Here is an 18,174-nt window from a genome sequence, read left to right as displayed (position 1 = left end):
GGAAATAACACCAAAATCTAAAAATAATCGATTGCATTAAATTAATAAGTTTCTGCATAGCAAATTAAATTATCATCAGGAAATGAAAACACCATGCACAAAATGGGAAAAAAATCTTTGCCAACTATATATCAGCTAGAAAGTTTCTCCTAAAAATATATAAATAATTGAAAAAATTAAACACAAAACCATACAAAACTCCTATGATTATATGGGCTAATGAATTTAGTAGAAATTTATCAAATGAACAAATAAAAATGCCATTAAACAATTGCTACAGATCTTATCGTCCTTAGCTATCAGCAAAATGCTAAAGTTGTTATGAGATTAAATCTCACCCCAATCAGAATAGATAACATCAATTTAACAAATGACAAAAAATATTGGTAAAATATGGAAATTAATAACCCTTATACCTTGTGGGTAGAAATGTGCACTAGTACAGTTACTATAGAAAAATGTATGGAAAAAATTAAAACTGAAAACATAACTATCACATGACCCAGATATACCATTCTTTGATACATTAACTGAAGGACTCTAAGTCAACATACTGTAGATACTTTCATATCCATATTTACTATTAACAGTATTCATAACAGGTAGGAAGCAGAATGAACCCAGATGTCTACCAACAGATGATTAGAGAAATGTACATATACATACCAAAATTTTATTCAGCCGAAAAATAATGTGAAACTATAACATTTGTAGGAAAACGAATGAAAAAGGAAATCATTATATTACTACCAAGTCATGAATGTGAATGTTACATGCACCTTAAGAAGATCTTGCCAATTTGGCTAGTATTTACTAATCAAAGAAAGGCTGCTATACCACTACTAGCTTTTCAGTTATTAAACCCAGGGCTTGGAGAAATTTCTCAGTGGTTAGAGCAACAGCTGCTTTTCCACAGATCCTGAGTTTAATTCCCAACACCGACATGGTAGTTCACAACCATCTATAACTGTAGCCCCATGGGATTCCATGATATCTTCTGGTGGGAAAATATACATGCAGATAAAACACCTCAAATCAAAATTAAACCCAAATTATTATTTCTAGAAGACATACCTCACATTAAATGGGGAGGAGAGAGGGAGCATAATAGGAGAAGCACAGAGAGAGGAGAGATAAATAGCACTAAGGATCTTTTTTAAAGCCATAATGAAACTTATTTTAAGTTTATTATAAAATTGCATATATAATGTGTGTTTGTATAAATGTGTTTGTGTGTAGTTTAGATAGAACTATGCTACAGGGGGTGATAATGTTCCCCTCAAGAGTCATAATCTGTCTAACAAAAAATTCCAGCGCCAAGCATAAGAAACTTCCTTTTGAACTGTTGGCTAGGAGAGGTCTGGAAACTCCTAAAACAACATGAACTATTGAAATTAACCTTGGTTGCCTCCAAGTATTTGAAGGTAAGTCCCTATTACTGAAAAAATAATTCACTTTAGACAGAGGACTTGAGAGAATGCACAATGGAGCTGACATGGAAGCATCCTTGCTAAGGACTAGCTTTCATAATGTCAGTGGTGCTAAACAGGCTACTAAGAGAGAAAAATAAGAAACAGTCATACTTATCAGTACAGTCTATGAACCATAACACTGATCAGCCCAGCAAGATATACCCACTGGTACAATAGTGGCACTTACATCTTGGGGTTAAGGAACACCTAAATGGACTTAAGGCCTGCTCAGCAGAAGGAAATTCATGCCTGGTACTGTTAACCCATAGCTGGTGAGATTGTAGACTCAAAAGGAAAATGTACTACTGCCCCTTTCCAAAATAATTATAGTTTCTAATTGCAACCTAAATGTATACCCTTATACCAACAGATAAAAGGAACTCCCACCATTTCTCACAGTAGCTTCTTTTGCAACTGATTAAAAACTACTGCAGAAATCCACAACTGGTAGAAATGCAGAGAACAACTGATGGTGGGGTACCAATCCCATTTGATACATCCATGACATGACGCTTGCACCTAAAGCTCAAGGATATCATGGAAGTGGGAGCAGAAAGATGCTGATAGCCATAAGACCAAGATGTCTGCTGCAATATGTATGACAGAGAAACTGCAACAATCAAATATCAAAAATATGTTTTTGGTTGTGAGCCTAGCCTTTAAAAATATAAACCACAAGAAATATCATCTCACTAGATGCCAAAAAACCTTTTGACAAAATACAACATCCCTTCATGATAAAGGTCTTGGAGAGAGCAGGGATACAAGGAACATACCTAAACATAATAAAGGCAATATATACAGCAAGCCAACAGCCAACATCAAACTAAATGGAGAGAAACTCACAACGATTCCACTGAAATCAGGAATAAAACAAGGTTGTCCACTCTCTTCATATCTATTCAATATAGTTCTTGAGGTCCTAGCTAGAAAAATAAGACCAAAAAAAGGAGATCAAAGGGATACAACTCGAAAAAGAAGTCAAATTCTCACTATTTGCTGATGATATGATAGTTTATAAAAGAGACCCCAAAAATTCTACCAAGGAAATTCTACAAATCGTAAACACTTTCAGTAATGTAGCAGGATACAAGATTAACTCAAAAAACCAGTAGCCCTCCTGTACACAAATGATAAATGGGCTGAGAAAGAAATCAGATAAACATTACCCTTCACAATAGACACAAATAGCAAAATATATCTTGGGGTATCCCTAACCAAACAAATGGAAGACGTGTATGACAAGAACTTTAAATCCTTGAAAAAAGAAATTAAATAAGACACCAGAAAGTGAAAAGATCTCCCATGCTCCTGGGTAGGTAGAATTAACATAGTAAAAATGGCAATATACCCAAAAGCAATCTATAGATTCAATGCAATGCCCAGCAAAATTCCAGAAATATTCTTCACAGACCTTGAAAGAACAGTACTTCAAATGGAAAAGCACACACAAAAAAAAAAAAGTTCTGTACAATAAAAGAATTTCTGGAGGCATCATAATCTCTGACTTCAAACTCTACTATAGAGCTACAGTACTAAAAACAACCTGGTATTAGCATAAAAACAAACAGGAGGACCAATGGAACCAAATCAAAGACCCAGATATCAATCCACACCTTCGAACACCTGATTTTTGACAAAAAAAGCAAAAAATAACAAATGGGGAAAAAAAGCATATTTAACAAATGGTGCTGACATAACTGGATATCAGCATGTAGAACAATAGATCCATATCTATCACCATGCACAAAACTCAAGTCCAAATGGATCAAAGACTTCAACATAAAGCCAGCCACACTGAACCTCATAGAAGAGAAAGTGGGAAATACACTCAAACACATTGGCACAGGAGACTTCCTAAATATAACCCCAGTAGCACAAACACTGAGAGAAACAATTAATAAATGGAACCTTCTGAAACTGAGAAGCTTCTGTAAAGCAAAGGACATAGTCAACAAAACAAAACAGCAGCCTACAGAATAGGAAAAAATCTTCACCAACCCCACATCAGACAGAGGGTTACTCTCCAAAATAAGCAAAGAACTAAAGAAATTGGTCATCAAAAAAATAAACAATCCAATACAAAAATGGAGTACAGACCTAAACAGAGGAATCTAAAGTGGCTGAAAGACACTTAAGGAAATGCTCAACACCCTTATAGTCATCAGAGAAATGCAAATCAAAACAACTCTGAGATCCATCTTACACCTGTAAGAATGTCCAAGATTAAAAACACTGATGACAACTTATGCTGGAGAGGTTGTTGGGTAAAGGGAACACTTCTGTATTGCTGGTGGGAATGCAAGCTGGTACAGGCCCTCTGGATGTCAGTGTGGCGATTTCTCAGAAATTTAGGAAACAACCTTCCTCATGACCCAGCAATACCACTTTTGGGTATATATCCAAAGGATACTCAATCGTGCCACAAGGACATGTGCTCAACCATGTTCATAGCAACATTGTTTGTCATAGCCAGAACCTGGAAACAACCTAAATGCCCCTAGACCAAAGAATGGAAAAGAAAAACGTGGCACATTTACACAATGGAGTACTACACAGTAGAAAAAAAAACAATTACATCTTGAAATTTGCAAGCAAATGGGGATGGAGCTAGAAAACATCATTTTAAGTGAGATAACCCAGACCCCGAAAGACAATTATCATATGTACATATTCATAAGTGGTTTTAAAATGTAAAGCAAGGAAAAACGGCCTACAAATCACAATCCCAGAGAACCTAGACAACAATGAGAACCTTAAAAGAGATATACATGGATCTAATCTACATGGGAAGAATATATATATATATTCTGAGTAAACTGGGAGCATGGAGACCATGGGAAAAGGTTGACTGGGAGGAGAGAGGCAAGGAGGGGAGCAGAGAAATTGGGAAAATTCCAGAGATGATGAGATTTGGCCCTCTGGCTTATCAGAAGAGGAATTAATTACACAGCATTCTACAACTTGGAATCAAATCTCAGCCAAGTAGAGAAAAGAGGAGCTTTTCAAGTTATCAGCTAAGGTGGGGAAGAAGCAGGTGCACCAAGATTTCTCCCTGTTCCCACATGGAGAATCTGCTTAGACCCTGGGCTCACACCATCTAGTGCCCAGTTAATTGATCTACTTCCGGCACTCTGGAGCAATTTCTGGGCAACTCCCTGGCTTCCTGTTTCCCTCACAAACAGGTACGCAGATTAGAGTCCATCTGAAACCATTGAGAACTTCCCAGATCTCAAATAGGGAAGCTCAAGGGAGCCAGAAACTGATAATGCAAAGCTGGGAAACCTCTGCAGAGAAAGTGTGGTCATGGCTGACAATACATCCTTTAAGCAATACCTCTCAACTTGCTTACAGAAACCAGCCTGACTGGCTGCAAAGAGAGGAAATAAAACAGACCCCAGCTATGATCCACAGGCATCTCCATATATGGCAAATCCCAACGACTAAAGGACCCAGAGGCAAGTTCTCTGGTCCAAGTATTTTTACCCTGGAGGAGGTTTAGTGTTGCTAGTTTTTCTTTTTGTCCATTTTTTCCTTTTATTTCTTCTTTTTCTGGGTCCTATCTAATTGTAAATTTCTTTATTTATTTTGGCTTTTTGAATCAATCTTTTGAGGCTGGGCTGCTCCAGAACTCAATGTTTAGCCCGTGATGACCCTGGAATTCTGATTCTCCTGTGTCTACCTTCCAAGTGCTGTGGTTACAGGCTTGAACCACCAAGCCTGGCTGTGGTGATCTGAAAGAAAAATGTCCCCCAAAGGGAGTGGGACTATTAGGAGCTGTGGCCTTGTTGGAATGGGCATAGTCTTGGAAGAAGTGTGTCACTGGGGGAAGGCTTTGAAGTCTCGTGGTCAAGCCATGTCTAGTGTTGCATTCACCTCCTGCTGTCTGCCAATCCAGATGTAAAACCCTCAACTCCTCCTCCAGCACCACATCTGCCTACATGCTGCCACGCTTCCTGCTGTGATGATAACGGACTAAATTTCTGAATCTGTAAGTGAGCAACCTCAGTTAAATATTTTCCTTTATAAGAGTAGCCATGGTTATCTCTTCACATAATGTCTCTTCACAGCAATAGTAACCCTAAGTCACTGGCTATCTATATTATTTGATTATTTACCTCTGTCTATTTCTCTTCATCTTTCTCCCATTCTTCTCTTTCTTCCTTCCTTCCTTTGAGAGAATATTTCATTATATAGTTCTGGCTGGCCGCAAAGCCACAGACATTTGCCACCTTTCCTAAGTGTGGACAACCACTCCTAAGGTTTTTCCCTTTTTAAATCTTAATTCTTTATTTCCTCCCCCTCCTTGAAAAGGTATAACAGGAAAGGGAAGAAGGAAATCAGCGATAGGACTCAGAGATTCTAATACCTACTTTGGTTGGACCAAAAGCTAAAGCTTTTTGTTTGGAGTTCCATGAAACACTGAGAATTTCTATAAGAGATTTTTGAGAAGGAATGCTAACATCACAGACAGGCTGACAGCATCACGTCAGGGAGAGATCAGGCTGACAAGGCAGAGTAAAAGTCCCTTCTTCCTTCTTATAGAATTCAGAGGAAGAAAGGTGGGAAGTAGATTGGGAAGTTTCCTTCTTCGGCCTGTAGTTGACTATAGCTAAGATTAAGCAATCACTGTTCAGTTTGGGCTTGCTTCAATCAGCTCCAGCTGCAATGTGGAGCTAAGCATTTCGCTCAAACTAAAGAGGTCCACATATCCATATGGCGTAGGCAGGACCTAATTTAGTGTCAGCCTGAGTGACCAAAGGACTGCTTTCACCAATATCATCACAACGTTAGACAGCACAGTACAGAGTAAGCTTCCCTCACTGCGGGTGACAGGGTATCAAGAGCAAGCCATTTACTTGGAAATTAGTGGCCGACTGGTGAGGCTTAACACTGTACAGACCCTAGAAGCCCCACCTCCACGCTACTGCCTACAGATGGAAACCCAAAATAGACCCCTCACCAAGTAGGGACATGTGGCCCCTGTATATCAAAGATGTCTTGTGACTAGCAACACCTGTGGCTGCTTGCAGTGTTCCTGGTACTTGTACCACACGCACATCTGAACAGGTAGCCCACAGCAATGATATCCTTGACCCAACCCAGAGTTAAACAGGTCACAGTGGGCTGAGGGCTCAGAGTATATGATCCAACATTGAAGTGTTTAAGATTAGAAGCCTGGAAAGGAGTATGAGGATGATTTCTACGAGACATTCTGCCTGGACAATAAAAATCCTGCCCTGCCACTGGTAGTGCCCCATCTCAGACAAGCGGCTGCCTGAGATACCATTGCTCATCTCAACTTCAGGTAGAGATTTGGGGTGATAGATTTCTCTTTTCAAGGGTTTCTCCATATTATGCTATATAGCACAGAAACTGCAAATATGGGACCAGCCTACACTTGAACCACACTTTAGTGCCAAAGCAGAGACAATGCACCAATAGCCCAGCCACAACCACCATACCCTTAGGGCCCAACTTCGTGCTCAAATGGAGGATCTGATTACAGAATCAGAGAAAATAGGCAGGCTGCTTAGAGGACAGCCATAAAAAAGTCAGATTATTAAGAAGAGAATAAATACGTAATCCTTCAGTGAGAAGATAGTGTCCCCTATCAACTAACATCAAGAAATTTGAGGCAGGCCTAAACTCTCACCTAATGGTCAAAACAAAGCCAAAGAAACAGATCTAATAGTGATCCATGTGGACAACTTGTCAGGTAAGGGGTTTAAAGAAGCTGTTTTAAGGAAACTTAATGAACCTCAAAAAACATAGAGAAGTGATTCAATTATGCAATAGAGACATTAAAGAGGAAGATGGGAACAATTTAAGAATTCAGACAAAAGGGCTAATGGTACACATCATTAATTAAAACACAGAAGAGAAGAGGACAGGAGGACCAGAGTTCAAGGCCATCTTTGGCTATATAGTGAAGTTGAGGTCAAGATGGGATAAATGAGATCTTAACTTTGTAAAAACAGAGAGAGAGAGAGAGAGAGAGAGAGAGAGAGAGAGAGATTGTGACAGAGACAGACCAACAGACACAGGAACACACATACATGGAGGAATCCTTGATCTGAAAAACAAACTGGGGAGACTCTGAAATTGTGATCAAAGACATCAGTAGGAGAGCCAAAAACACAAAGAAAACATTCCAGGGAGACTGCAGATAGGTTTCTGGAAAATACACTGGGGAGGTGCAATGAAGAGAAATGAATAAAGATTACTTTGGGGAAGCATTAATATATTTAAGATGAGGTAGGAAAAGCAAGACATACTAGCAAATGCCAAATCAGAAAAAAAAAAAAACTATTCAAGCAGGTATTAACTTGAATATCTGAATTTACTGAAGAATGAAAACATTCAGGTCACAGGAAAGTCAAAGGGCACTAGACATTTGAACCTCTCATTTATTAAAAAAAAATTACCTTAACCATTTTGAAGACTTATTTTACTTTTATTGTCTGTTTGAGTGTGTACACATGTGTAAGGAAATGTGCACACTGAGTATGAGTGCCTATTAGGGCCAAAAGCATCCACTGGAACCCCTGGAGTCACAGGAACTTATCAGATGCCTAACAAGGTTGTCCTCTTTAAGAACAGTATGTACCTTTACCCTTGAGCCATCTCTCCAGCTCCAAATTACCTTTTGCTGTGGGACATCTTTCGGTTGGCTACGAATATGTGTTGCGCTCATTGGTTGATAAATAAAACTGCTTTGGCCTACAGCAAGGCAGGATAGAACCAGGTGGCAAATCCAAGCAGAGATACAGAAGAAGGGAAGAGTCTGGGAGATGCCAGTCAGTCGCTGAAGAAGCAAGATATAGAAAATAAGGTAACAAACCACGAACCACATGACAAAGCATAGATAAAACATATGAGTCAATTTAAACATAAGAGCTAATTATTAACAAGCCTGAGCCAGGCAGTGGTGGTACGCGCCTTTAATCCCAGCACTCGGGAGGCAGAGGCAGGCAAATCTCTTTATTAAACCAGCAAGAGCAACACATCTTCACAGTGCACAAAAAGATTGTTCCACAACAGTTGAAATTATGAGTGAACCCACATGAGCCTGAAACCTTCTGCTATGGAGGCTTAGCATGTCTTCAGTAGGTAGAGATTTATACTGATTATCCATTTTAGGGCAATATTTAATAATTACTTATTTAGAATAAATATAGAAAACTCATATCAATATGTTCTTTTTCTGAACACATATATATTTCTTAGTGATTGTGACAAAATCTCCTGAACATTTCATTACATACCTTGCTTCTCTTGTCCTGCCACAATGATCTTTAATGTCTTTGGCCAACAATGCCATTTGGAGTATTTTATCTGTCAGTCCTGATAATTCAGCTCCCCTGAGAGGAGGTTGGACATTTGCTCAGGTCATATATTGACCATGTAAAGTCTTATCAGTGATTGTATTTGGAGTTTTGCCTTTATTAGGATTTAACTTAGTCCAAGAATGGTATCTTGTCCTTCAAAACAGAACTGTTCACTGAGAAAGTCATGAGTCATTCTTTGAAGTAATAAATCACATGGATGTCCTGTAGTCCAGTTAGGTTTTATTCCTATATACTTATGAGCTTCATCTTGGAGCTCTCTGGGTAACGACAAAATGTTCTTACGTTTTCAAACATTAGGTAGAGACATTCAGTATAACATAAAATGTCTCAATGCATGTCCCTACACAATACTAAAGGTTGGTTACAGTCAAGTTCTCTAAATGTCTGAATAGACATAGTCTAAACATTAAATTCTAGAAATGTTCAGAACATTAAATCACACTGTAGTTAATCAGTGAAGTATCGTGTGTGTGTGTGTGTGTGTGTGTGTGTGTGTGTTATGCACATGACCTTGCATGTGCAGAGGTCAGAAGAACACTTAGGGTATATTGATCAATCAGTTTCTGCCTTTCTCTTTTTGAGACAGGCTCTTTCACTGAATCCAGAGCTACAGTGGCAGTTCTCCTTCCACCACACGTGTTCCAGGAATACTATATAGTTCCTCAGATTTTGTGGCTGGCACCTTTACAAGATGAGTCATCTTACTGGCCCTGCTATTTATTTATTTGTCTGTCTGTCTGTTTGTTTGTTTATGTATTTCACATAGCCCAATCTGGCCTTGAATTCTGGATCCTCCTCCCTCTACCTTCCCTACCTTCCTTGAGAGGAGTATACCACCACACCCAGCTTTAAATTTGTCGTTAAACTGAAGTCCTTTTTAGTTGAAGTTACAGTATTGCTACATGTTACAGAAAGAGAACATAACAGATAAAACACAAGCTTATTGAAGGAAAGAAAAAAATAAAGATCAGAGCATACGTTAATAAAAGAGAAAAATAGAAAAGTATGGTGAGGCAAGAGAAAGAAAATAAATTAAGATTAGAAAATAGACCTGGTGATAGTGGTGCATACCTTTAATACCAGTACCTGGGAGGCAAAGGCAGACATTTCTCTGTGAGTTCAAGGCCAAGCTGGTCTACACTGTGAGTTCTGGGATAGCCAGGGCTACACATAGAAACCCTGTCTCAAAAAAACGAAAGAGAAAAGAAATTCGAAGTATGGGTGAAATAACCACTGCATGAAAAAGATATGATCCTGTATGTAGAAGACTTTTAAGGTTACATCAAAAAATTATGGGATAGTGTGCTTGGTGGCACATGCCTGTGATGCCATCAGTTACCCACCAGCTCACAAGTTCTGGTGCAAGGAAAGCATGAGTCTGAGGACAGCTGAAACTGTATAGGGAGACCCAGACACAAAACCAAAATGAAACAGACAGAAGAGCTACTGGGAATAATAAATGAATTCAGCAAGGTTACAGTCTAAGCTACAAACAGCACACAAAATAATAAACCAATTCAGCAAGGTTACACTCTAAGCCACAAAGCAGCACACAAAATGAATTGAGTTCTGGAGGACAATAGAGAATTATTTGAAATGAAATTCAAGAGCACAATCTCATTTACAATATCTGTTTAAAATATCGAAGAATAAATATAGCCAGAGATGAAAATGTCTATAATGTGAACTATAAGAGCAATGTAAAAGGACACAAAAATGGAAAGGCATCCGGTATTCATGAAAATACCCCCACTACCCAAGTGAATTACAGATTCTCAATGAAATCTAGACTAAAATGCCAATAACAATCTTCATAGACCTTAAAAAGTTTGGCTCTTTTCTGAAGGGAAGCAGGAAGAGTGAATCGGGGGAGAGGGGAAATGGAGTGGGAGGAATGGAAGTAGGGGAAACTGTGGTCAAAAAATTATAAAACATAAAAAATGTTTTGATAAAAAAAGAAGCAATCAAAGAAATGTTGAACAAAAAGAACAAAATTACACCATCTAATTTCAAATTATATCACTAAAATTGTAGTAAACAGCATGGTCTTGGAATGAAATGCTAACAGTGACCCATGGAATAGAAGGGCCCAGAAATAATCTTCCTCATCTACAGCCCACTGATTTTCAAAGCAGCATTCAAAATGCTCATTAGCAGAGCCTGGCAGCACAAGCCTGTAATCACAGCTACTCTGAACTCTGAATTAGAAGAATCACAAATTTAAGGCTAGCCTGAGCAACTTAGTGTGAATGGAGATTTTCAAAAAGAAAGCACACTTCAAACTTAAGGCAAATTTATCTTCATTTACTCATTAAAGATACCTGAAGAGCTGGGTTAACACTTCTTAACAAAATCACCCAAGATCCCTAACAATAACAATGCTTATGATGTTTCCTATCTAAGAACTGATTTCATTATTAAGTGAGTATTTATAATGTTCTATAGTCAGGTCAGCCAGGAGTAGAAAAATTATGACTACCATTCATATTGTAGTGAATGAGAAGCAGGTGAGCAACGTTACGGAACAGCTGCTAGTGGAGGCCCACTTCTCTGCTTGTAAAGTGAGAAATAAGATTTTCTTGTGCTTACAAAAGCTAGTAAATTCTGAATTCTCACAAGTCTAACATCTTGTTTCTATCCCTGTTTAATGTCTTGTATGTGAAAAACAACAATTTTGTTTAAAAATATATTTAAAAATACTGTATTTCTCTGAGTGCTTCTGTAACATAACCATCCATTTACCTCCCCCGACTAACATATTGTACAATGCCAAAACAACACAATCAAGCTAGTACCCGCAAATTTGAATTTAGATAATTTACATAATAACTTAGGTATAATAGAACAATATTTCTGAAAACTTAGAGCTACCCACTCTGCATGTGGGTTCAGATACGAAATCAAAGCCTCTGAAAGAAAAGCTAAAATTGAACAATAGTAGATTATCTTAACTACTCCAAATATAAAATATAATATTTCATAATACAAATGATTATACACATGGGGAAAACATATACATGTGAACACCTATATGTGAAGGAGCATGATGACACATGTAGAAGGGTTTCTGTTTGCTAGGATGCCACTTTGCTCATCTGTTATTTTCACTTTATTAGTTCCGACTGTGTTCTTAAAGATTTATTTTATGTGTATGTTTGAGTACATATATGTGCACCAAGTGTATGCAGTTGCCCACAAGGCTTTTATCGAATGCCCTGGATACGTAGCTACAGGCCATTGTGAACTGCCTGGTGTGCATTCTGGGAATTGATTCTGGGTCCTCTGAAAAGGAAGGTAAGTGCTCTTAACCACTAAGCTGTATTTCCACCCTCAGACTATGTTTTAGATAGTTTAACATGTAATACTCATATTAAATATTACATGCAAATGTCATGTCAAATCTAGAGGAGTTAAAAAATCAAACCTAGATCAAAATGGTTAACAGATGTTCATGTTATGATTATAAACCATGTTGTATCTGACAAAAGTAAATATCCAGAAAATGTAAATACCCTAAAATTCAAAAAAACTAACAAAATTCAGAACCAAAGGTGTCTTATGATTTCGATTTCTGTGACAAAACACCATTACCAAAAAAAAAAATAAATTGAAGAGAAAAGGATTTATTTGGCTTACACTTGCATTGCACAGTTCATCACTGAAGGAAGTCAGAATAAGAACTCAAATGACACAGAAACCTGAAGGCAGGAGCTGATGCAGAGGCCAGAGAGAGAGGGATGCTGCTTACTGTCTTGCTTCCTCTGGCTTGCTCAGCCTGCTTTCTTATAGAACCCAGGACCACCAGCTCAGAGATGACACCACCCACAATGGGTTGGACCCTCCTTCACCAATCATCAATCAAGAAAATGCCTACATCTAGATCTTATAGAGACATTCAAGTTGGCATAAGACTAGCCAACACAGAAAACTAAGCACAATGGTTCATCTCTGTATTTCCTAGCACTCAGGAAGCTAAGGCAGGAGGATTGCCAAGATTTTGAGACCAGGAGGAGTTCCAGGACACTCCAGGCTATAGAGTAAGACATTATCTTTTAAAATATTATCCCAACTCCAAATACCCAATTGAGAGGTCAGCAAAAGTCCTAATTAGCCATTTCTCAAGAAAAGACATGCAAATGACTAATGGATATATGGAAAAATCTCAGCATCTCTAATCACAGGAAAATGCAAACCAAGTCCTTCTCATTCTAGTAAGAATGCTACTATCAAAAAGTCAAAAGATAAACATGTGCTTCCCTGGGAGACCCCAATAAAAATTTCTTGCCCACATTTTTGCTCTTCTTTTCCTTCTGACCAACCACAGAGCCCTTCCTTTTATCTCACATGACATGGCTCAGTCTTTTGTACTGACATTTATGAATCTAACAAAATGTCTTTTGAATGACAATTATCTCCTGATTGTTTCTAACCACTATGACTAAAGAACTGTAGTGTAGAACATCCCGAATAGGAAGAAGGGTGGTTTGGCTTTTCTCTAGGACAACATGTAACTAAATTCCTTTGCTTAGCAACATTGCAAAGGCACCAGCAGGCACCAGAGGGATACTTTCAGTGATTCTTTGCAATAAGATTCCTCCCCAAATGGAAACATTTTTCCCTTTAAGGCCTTGTTATGCCCAGCTTTATAAACAAACACACACACACACACACACACACACACACACACACACGTCCTTTATAATGCGCTCCCTCTCATCTTAAGGCCCAATCAATGATATCAAGACCCATCATTTACACTGCTGCTATAGACTTGCACTGCTGCAATTAATGCCTTCTTTGCTTTGTTTTTGCAGCGTATTGCTGTGGATTCCCACCCTAAATTCACCCCATGGAGCTCATTTTTCCACAAGTGCTGGTGTAATCTGAGTTAATCACTTGGATCCAGAGTTCCCTCTTGAGGGCACTCCCTTTACACTGACTAGATAGACTAAGTTAAAAAAACCAACAACAACCTCTTCCAAATAGTGAAGTGCAATTTACCTACACATGTTTTAGAACAAGTCTGATGAACAAGCCTGCTCAGTGGACAGAGCAACACTTATGAGTGGTGGGACATCTATTGTCGTTGCTTTCCTATGCAGCTGGACCTATCCTGTCGAGTAGGAGGAAAGTACACTTCAGAGCCTCTTGTGTGTGGCCAGCCAAACGTCAATGTGAGGTTTCTACAAGCCTAAGCAAGGCCCTTTCCAAAGGTGGTGTGGCTATAACCGAGTCCTCTGTTACCTTAGCTACGTTTTGGTTCTTTCTCACATCCAGTGGGGAACAGAAGATCACATTGCAGCAAACTAAGGTTCATTGTTCACAAACTCTAAAAAAATAGAGAAATCAGTAGAAAGACATACTTTTTTTATCGTTCTCCTAGCACTCAGAAGACAGAAATCCTCAGTCTCTTTCCATTTTACCCATAAAGGTATTATAATTTACAGAAAAAAAATCAAAGACAGGAAGTATGCATGATGTAGACTCATCAGGAAACTGAAACTATTAAAATTGATAGTAAGTTTCCGGGAAGATGAGCTATTCCACAAGTGCCAAGGCTCCTTAGACTCGATGCCTAGTCACATTCCCAGCATAGAATTTTCCAGAAAATTCTAATCCTGAGGCTTCCTATTATAATCACAACTTGGAACTCAGAGGCAGAATGCTTAATAGAAAGGAAGGAGAGAATATTTTATTTTATCTTGCCTACATCCTACCCCATTCACCCACTCAATATATCCTGCAGCTCACTCAGAAATTTAAAGTGCCCTGTTAGATGCCTCCAAATAAAAAGTAAAAATGAGTATATAGTTCACTAGTTGACAACTCCGAGCATAGACAAGATCCTAGATTCAATTTCTACTACCACAACATATATATGTGCATATGTATTTGTTATATATAATGTTATATATTATATATAAAACAAATTATACATAGCAATCATACAACAGTCCACAACAGGGGAAAGAGGAAAGGGGGAAAGAAGGGTACAGGGAGGAAGAGGAAAAGAGGATACAAAAAGGAGAGAGTAAAAGGGGTAGAGAGGGAGAGGAAGGGGGAAGGAAGAGCTCAAAAAAACTGGATTTCCAACCCGCATCTGTGAACTGTTCTCCACAGTGTATGCTTCAAAACAGAACCTTCATATTTTCTAGAAGAAATAATTTTGGATGAATTTAACTTGCCAGAGGAAACCATATTTAGCACTCAAAAATCTTTATTATTCCTAATGAAACATCACACAGGATCTAGCTCAGTGCTCTAGGCAAACAATGTTACTAGGGGACTGGCAAGATTGCCTAGAAGTTGAGTTCTCTCTCTGGGATTCACAAGGTGACAATCAATTCTCAAGTTTTCCTTTGACCTCTACAGTGGTACGTGTCTGCTTATATGCATATGTATATACACATTAAGTTAATTAATTATTAATGTGCCTGATATACCAGAAAATATATTTTGTTGGACTGCAACAGGATTTTGGTATTTTTTAAACACTACTGCTGAAGCCGGGTGGTGGTGCACACCTTTAAACCCAACACTGGGGGAGGCAGAGGCAAGTGGAACTCTGTGAGTTCAAGGCCAGCATGGTCTACAAGAACTAGTTCCCAGGACAGCTAGAACTGTCACACAGAGAAACCATGGCTCGAAGAAAAACAAACACAAACTACCGCTGAGTACAAAACCTTTGATAAGGAAAATTGGGTGAGGTCCCTTTAAAACGAGCTGCAGGCTCCCAGGCTGATGGCTAACTCAGAGATCTGCCTGCTTCTGCCACCCAATTCCTGGGAATAAAGATGTGAGCCACCACCCACTGGTTTAACACTGAAATTTCTGTTTGCTTTAGATGAACGGGTTCTCAGCACCCCCTGCAGATCCCCCACATTGCTTCAGCTCGTGGCCTCGTTCCTCTCCTCCCACTCTCTACTTGTTTGTCCAGCACTGCCCCTTGGTCTGGCAGAACTCTTTGTTTATTGCCACTTTGCCCTCCTATTGTGTATTTGCCCGGCTTTCTCTTTGCGCTCAGCATCCCCTTGCCTTGTGGTCTCACCTACCCTCATCTTGTTTCAAATTGTTCACCTCTTGGTCTCATTTCACCCCAGGGTCTCACCTTGCCTGCTGACTCGGTCTTCCTCACCTCGCCTTCCCTGGAGGTCTTTTCTCAAGATCCAGTCTCATCTTCTAGTCTGGCCTAACTTCCTGGCCTCGCCCCCTCGTGCTACCCCGAGGCTCTAAGCACCTCCCAGTCTCACGTTGCTTCCTGATCTAGCTTTATTTCCTGAGCTCTGGAGTCCAGTTTCGCTGCTGCAATGCCCAGTCCAGTCTAGCCTCCTCTGACTCTGCGTCTCATCTCGCCTGATTCCGTGGTCTCCAGACCTGGCTCCGGGTCTCATCTGGCCCGGCTCCGGGATCTCATCTCGCCTGACTCCAGGTCTCACCTTGCCTGATTCCGGGATCTCGTCTGATCTCATTTCGGCTGATTCCAGGGGTTTCAGCTGACCAGCTCTGGCTACCTCGGGGTCTCATCTCGCCTGACTCCGGGTTTCACCTCGCCTCATCTCGTCTCTACATTTTGCCTTGTTTCCCGGTCTTGCCACGCTTCAGCCCAGGATTTCGCAGGTGGTCTCGGCTTAAGGTCTGGTCTCGCCTTGTCTTACCTTGCCACGTCTTCCCTTCCCTTTCGGTCTCACTCCAAGGTCTCGTTACCTCCACATCTCAAGCTATTTCTCACCTCTGCCTCACATCTCTGCCTTACATCAGAATCTGGCCATGCCCTTGCCCAGTTTGTCCCCTGCCGGGCCAGCCAACAAGAGCAGCCCAGAGGTTCAAGAGGGCAGCCTGGCTGCTGCCAAAACAGAGGGAGTCTTGTGGCCTGCAAGCCAGGGCTTGCCTTCTGCAAGCATCATGGCACCTCCAGCTGGCAAGGAGGGCCAGTCCACTAGTGGGGATGCGGAGTCTCAGGAATGCCTGGAGTCCCAGTCTCCCAAAGGGGCAGAGAAGGCAGTGGAGTCTGACCAGGAGGAGAACCTCGTTCCTCTCTCGCAGCTGACTCCCTACATCTCCTGTTACATTTGCAAAGGCTACTTAATAGATGCAGCAACCATCACAGAATGTCTCCATAGCTTCTGTAAAAGCTGCATCATAAAACATTTTGAACATAGCAACAGATGTCCAAAGTGCAACACTGTAGTGCATGAGGCCAAACCTCAAAACAGCCTGAGGTTGGATCCACAATTACAAAACATAGTGTACAAATTAGTGGCAGGTCTAGAGGAAAAAGAAAAAAAGCAAAGACGTGAATTCTACAAAGGAAATTGTCCGGAAACACCCAAACCTACTGCTGTTCTGCAGCCAGGCCCTTCAAGCGAAGGGAGCACTAAAAAAGTAGAATAGTGCCTTAGTTCACATGAACCTGACATGTCCTGGAGGCTATGGGCACTAATGCAGACATTGGACATTGTAAACCACTGAAGATAAAGTTTGTGCGAGTCTCACAAAATGCAACCATTGGACATATAGAAAAATTTCTCAAAAGAAAAATGGACCTTGCCGCAGCATATAGAGTAGATATCAACTACAGTTGCTGAAGGACTTTCAAACTCTGCAAGAAGTCCAGTGTACAGTAGGGGATGCTAGGATGCAGGACGGTCTGCTAGTTTTTTATTACAGTGTTGTGCTGTCTCCTCCTAATGTGACTCGCTAGGGGTGGTATGAAGGGGCAGAAAGTAAGAAGGCCTCTGTAGAACTGCATCTTACTGAAGAGTTCCAGAAAACGTGGAATCCCCCTAGAATTTGTACTGTTTCTGATGCACCTGTTTCCTGCATCCAAGATCCTACATTTAAGGCACAGCTTGGAACACTAGACCATGTTCATTTGCTGCAGACTGTGGAAAGCACTCAGAGCTTGAGAAAAAGTCGAATGTCAAGTTTTAAAATTCTTTTGGGTTCGGAACACTTCAAGTTGTTTTTTTGCTTACTGTCTTTTAGAAAAGTTTCTTATAGTTTTCTCCTCTGTTGAACTGGCTATAAGTTGAACAATCCATGCTACATTTTTATCTCACCACAGGCCCAATCAGGAACAAACCAGTCATGGTTTGAACTTGTGAAACAGCGAGCCAAAATGGATTAATCACTGCACTTGTTTCTCGCAATATTAGAAGGCTAAGTAACTTCTCATCAAGTTGGTTGTTGGGATTTTCCCCTGTGGGATGGCATCAGTTGATTTTCCTTTTGGAAAACGAAGTTTGCTTTACATGGATATTCAAAGCCAGCTTTGTTGAATTGTGGAGTAAACTTGCTGTCCAAGGCCAAAATTATTGGCTATGTTTTGATTATTGCCATATTTTGAACTT

The 18,174-nt window shown here is 39.9% G+C and overlaps 1 pseudogene; it reads left to right on the top strand.

The window, feature by feature from the left end:
* Positions 1-16,591: 16,591 nt before the first annotated feature.
* On the top strand, positions 16,592-17,525 carry LOC130869228 (polycomb group RING finger protein 6-like; annotated as a pseudogene).
* The last annotated feature ends 649 nt before the right edge of the window (positions 17,526-18,174 follow it).

The sequence above is a fragment of the Chionomys nivalis genome, unplaced genomic scaffold (genome assembly GCF_950005125.1).
Source record: "Chionomys nivalis unplaced genomic scaffold, mChiNiv1.1 scaffold_118, whole genome shotgun sequence".
NCBI lineage: Eukaryota > Metazoa > Chordata > Mammalia > Rodentia > Cricetidae > Chionomys > Chionomys nivalis.
Note: the sequence above shows the minus strand (reverse complement) of the source record. Positions and strands in the feature narration are given on the sequence as shown.